The following is a 5,407-nucleotide window of genomic DNA, read 5'->3' as shown; positions in this document are numbered from 1 at the left end:
CACTGGCGTTGTTTTTGCCCTGGCGTTTGTTTGTCGCCCAAAAGCATGGGGGTGGGAAAATAGCACCAGACGCCGCAAATATTAAAATATGTAGTTAGATATGTACTACCTACTGCCAGCGAATCGGCGGTAGTTCTCGGAATGGTCGAGCAAATTATCTGTCTATAAATTTTATAACACTCTTGATGCTTTGGAGCTTTTGCAAAAAAAAAGTAGTTGTAGTGTAAAACCTTTTTAAATGTATTCGTTATCGGAATGAAGTCTGATTTTGTAGTTTTTTTTTGTCAGAAAGCATCACGAATTGGAGACTCGTAGTAGTTTACTACTTCTTTATGATATTTTATTTTTTTAGTCCAGGATCAATTTTTATTTAGATGACGAATGACCAAGTTCGTTAAAATCCCCTATAAATAAACAAACCATAATTTTCATTTAGGAAATATATCTGGCCGAGAACAATCAACAATACTACGGAAGAATTAAACTGCTGCATCGATGATGTTATATTAAGGTATCCTTTAGGCACGATAAACCTTTCAATGGCAGTCACACGTTCCGATATCAGTTTTCTGGAATTCAACAGAGGGTGTTGCTACAGAAACATGACTTTGATTGTAAAAGAAGTGAAATAAGGACTCGTCTCTAAACCACCTTAAGTGCGTACTTCCAGACATAAAATAACTGCAGCTAACTAGAACAAGAAAGAATCTTTATTTATTTTCACGTCCACCGAAGTGAGTGGAGCTTGCCTTTTTTGTAGTTAAACTTTGTTTTGATGTTACAAAACAGATTAATAGGTAAGCAGAAGCTGCACCTTTGAAAAATGTATGAAATTTATTTTAATTTTTTTATGATTTATTGTTGTAATTCCTTCAATGAAATGGCTCATTTTTCACATTTTAATATTGTTACTTTTCATGGTTATCTAAAAATGGCATAATAAAATTTTACCAGCTTACTGATAAAAGTCATTAAGATTTATGAGAAAAAAAAAAGGTGAAAGGTACAAATTGATTTTCTCTGAAGTGTTGTTTTGTCTTCAAGAGCTTATACTTTAAACTTCAATAAAAAATTTAGTCATTGTTCATGGTCTTCGATAACTAAATATCATACAGTAAAGACTGGTTACTTAAATTTCGCTTAAAACTATCCTTACTGATATTTGAAAAAAACACACGCCCACCTGACTGCCCCAAATTTGTATGAGAAATTTCAAGCTTCGGAAATGTTATGCGCTGCAGGCTTAAATTGATCCTAGGCCTAGTACAATGTCCCATGCCTAATTTGAGCCAGATCGGATCACGGGAAGGGGTCGCTCAACAAGCCTAAAGTTTGTATGGGATTTTTCGACATTTTGTTCGGGAGGAACACGAAAATCCAGTTTTGCATGAATAACTTTGGCCCCCTTATGCCGATTTCTTTTGAAAACGAGTTTTCTTAAAGCCTAAACTATGACAAATATTTCATCCGAAGACTGCATTTGAAAAACCGTTTTCAAAAGAAATCGGCCAAAGCGGACCAAAGTTATTTATGAAAAACTGGATTTTCGTGTTCCTCCCGAACTAAATGTCGAAAAATCCCATACAAACTTTAGGCTCGTTGAGCGACCCCTTCCCGTGATCCGATCTGGCCCAAATTTGGAATGAGACTATTTACTAGGCCTAGGATCAATTTAAGCCTGCACAACATAACTTTTTCAAATGTCGGGTCATTTGGGGCACTCTAACGCCCACTTCGTGCATGGTACGATGGAAGTCGCTGAGGTTCATTCCATGGTAAATTTGGAAGCACATCTGGACTGACTCAAGTAGTTTCACCAATTGAGTTTGGTGCCCATATTTGGATATTGCACCCCAAGCCACAGCAAACGAGAGAACAATACAATGGTTTGAGTGTGGTAATGTCACTGTATACTTTGGTGTTACTCACAAGAATACCCAACACGATTTTCATACCATAATCACACCAAGATCGCTATGATATATTATGTTTTGATTTTTCAGAAAGCTGGCCAATTTTAAACGTATGTATTTTATATTACCTACATTAATCGATAAAGCACAACATTAAAAAAAGTTTTTTTAAACAAAAACTTTTAAACTTCAAAGCACATTGGTAAAACTTAATAATTATAAAATTTCGTTTTTATATTCAGAGACGCGATCACAACCAAAAAAAAAAGTTTTTATTTGTAAAAAATTCACACTTGCTGCTATCCTACATGTATCGAAATCTCCCAATTTCGGGTGAGGTTTGGTACTTTTCCGATCGCCAATATCGGTTAGCTCTCTGGAGCCACAATTAATTGAAAACCATAGAATTTCACTATATACCACAAGGTGGTCAGCGATTTTTAAATTCCCGGTTTTTTCTTGGTTTTCCCGATTGAGATTTTATAATTTTTTGTGTATTATACACAAATAATAATGATCTTTTTTTACCAATTACACAAATAATAATAATCTTTTTTTGCCAAAAAGAAAATATTTTTGAAAATTGAACATTAAAAGTGAGAGAAGACTTAAAATTTATTCAAATAACGATGATATTTGTTGACATTTTTAAAGAAAATAAAGTATTAGCAGATTGAAACGCCAAGCCACATTTCACGGAGCAAAAAATGGGGATTGTGATAATTTGAAAATTTGGTTAAGTTCCGATTGAAAGTTAGTTTAGTTTTTCTGTCCTCTAATTGAATAAATCTATTGCTCTCTGTTTTCTTAAATTTGAAAAAAAATAGTCATGTACGATGAATTTGGTATTGAATTACTGATCCATAAATCAGAAATTTATTTTTAATTAGGTTTCAGGATTCAAATTTTAATTTTTGTTTCTGATGCTTACCTCAATCAAACTACTGGTTGCGTTGAATCTTATTCTCGAAGCTTTCTGAAATTTCATTTAGATTCTCGTCTATTATACTGATGTGTTTTTAGAGTCCATGTTCTGGATTTGGCATATATTCTGGCTATATTCTTAATTTAAATTTTTAATCCAAACTCGAAAATGTATCCGATTTTTTAATTTAAAATCTTAATCGAAATTTTGAAAACTTTACTCAGAAGGAATTTCTGTTTTTCAAATTCTGATTTTTTTTTGTTATAAATTCTTAATGCAGTTGATAACAAAATATTCAAATGTGATTCCGTCACTCACACACTTATGATCTGTGATAACAGAATCCCACAAAAACGTGGTATCTTGTTCCACATTTTGTACATTCATTAATGAACGAAATAACACGGTAGCAACCAAATTTAAATTTTTGTTACCGGCATTTTCCCCCCTTGTCCTTGTGAATTCTAGATTCTCAAGAGTTAAATATTGAATAGATAGTAAAAAAATATTTTCGAAACTATATAAGTTTAGGTTTTTCTACTTGTCAGTAATTGGATTTTTAAACTATTTTTTTCGATAGTTTGTGATTAATTTCAGTGTGTACAGTTCATACATGTAACACAAACAAGAAGGTTTGATTTTATAAGAATTTTAAGTTTTTAAAGAAGTAATAATGCCTTTCGGAAACTCTACTCAAACCCGCCGAAAATGAGTAAATTTACGTAAAAAAATTCATTTCCAATCATCTATTCAATTTTTCTTTAAACCTTCTATAATGAGACCTTTGTAAATCTTTCCATTCCAATAAGTTGATCTAAAGCATGGATCACTACAAATCTGGACGCATTAAAACGGGTCTATCTCGGAGCTATATAAACGAAATAAAAATGTTTTGTACTTGAAATGTAGGGTTTTTATTGCACTTTAAAGGAAAAATAATAAAAAAAATTATTCCGATGTTGTTTTGATGAATTTTCGAACTTTTGGTTGAGTTTCACTCATTATAGTTTGAACACCCTATTCGCTGACCTCAGCGGCCATTTTGTTCCACAATCTCTTCATCTCTGTTGCTTCCCGAGTCATCCTACCATTCTTCTTCATCTTTTGCTTGACAATTGCCCAAAATTTTTCGATAGAGCGGAATTGAGGGCAGTTGGGTGGGTTGATGTCCTTTTCGACAAAATCCACCCGTTGGCCCAATACCACTGTAGAACCTCCTAGCTGTAGTGGCAGCTTGCCTAATCTGGCGAAAACTTAACTAGTCCTTCGTGAGATCTAACGTACGAAAAAAAAAGTTTTTCAGGCATTCCTCCTTGTAAATTTCGGAGTCCATGGTCTTGTTTTTCACAAAAACCGGAATTTTTCGTCCGCAGCTGCAAATACCTTGCCAGATCAAACACTTTCTTGCACACTTATCAGCAAAAACGAATTTGAAGTTGCCGGGGACATCACCATGACCAGTGCAGTGCACCACTGCAGTGGCTTTACATAATTTTTGGCCAGAAAGCTGCCCAAAATCCATCTTCACGTACGTTTCGTCATCCATGAGGATGCATCCGTCGAACTTCGTTGGAATCTTCTTGTATAACTTGCGGGCACGTCTTTTGGCTACTAAATTCTGTTTCAATGTCCGGTTTGGTTGCTTACTGGTCCGATGGGATCGTATTCCTTCGCGTAGACGAATTCTGCTGACGGTGCACCGGTCGGCGTTGAATTTCTTGGCAATGTCATAGTCCGACTACCCTGAGTTTTCCTTGATCGTTCTCAACACCTTCAAATGCAGTTTCCGATCCTTAATTCCACTATGACGCTTGCTATGAACCTGCCGATCTATAGTACGCATCTCACGGAAACGTTTGAGAACGCTACACACGGTTGATTTGACCATTTTTAACGATTTCGCGATTTTTGAACCCGACCACGTCGGGTTTTTAACGTGGGTGTTCAAAATTTATTTTCATCTCGCGGCTTCCATCACGTGTAACTTTTTTGAAACAAAATTAATCGTAATGAAATTTTCAGCACTGGTAGAAGAAACATTCCTCTACAAAATGCTGCCAAAACATTCCAGATCCGACAACTAGGAGCACTATGGTAAAATAAATAGTGCGTCCAGATTTGTAGTGATCCATGCTTTATCAATATGTCGCAAGTCTCGATCCGATAACTTTGACAAATTTCGTTCCAGAACCGGCCAGATCGGCCATGGCCACGACCCCCTGTCCCCGAATCAATTCTCCTATCGATTCCGTTCATGAAGAGGCCAAGAGCTTTCTATTGATATGTCGCACAGTGGGCCAGGAACCACACTTTTGCGGTCAAAATTGTGCTCGCTCGGCTAAAATCCCGAGTCGATGGGTGGGGTTAGAGAAACAAGAGAGATCAATAGAGGGAAAAGATCACATGCGGGATATACATGGTGTTTCGATAGAAGGTCCAGCAGTTGATCGGCAGAGCTCGATTGCTCGTGTTCGCCGGTTCCATCACGTTCACCGTGGTGGAATTGGCTAACGCGCCGTTGTACCGAAGCGGAGATTGCAGGTTCAAGTCCTGTCGGTGAGCCGTTGTA

This window comes from Uranotaenia lowii, chromosome 3 (assembly GCF_029784155.1).
Source record: "Uranotaenia lowii strain MFRU-FL chromosome 3, ASM2978415v1, whole genome shotgun sequence".
Lineage (NCBI taxonomy): Eukaryota > Metazoa > Arthropoda > Insecta > Diptera > Culicidae > Uranotaenia > Uranotaenia lowii.
The sequence above is the reverse complement of the archived record's forward strand: the minus strand, read 5'-3'. Positions refer to the sequence as shown.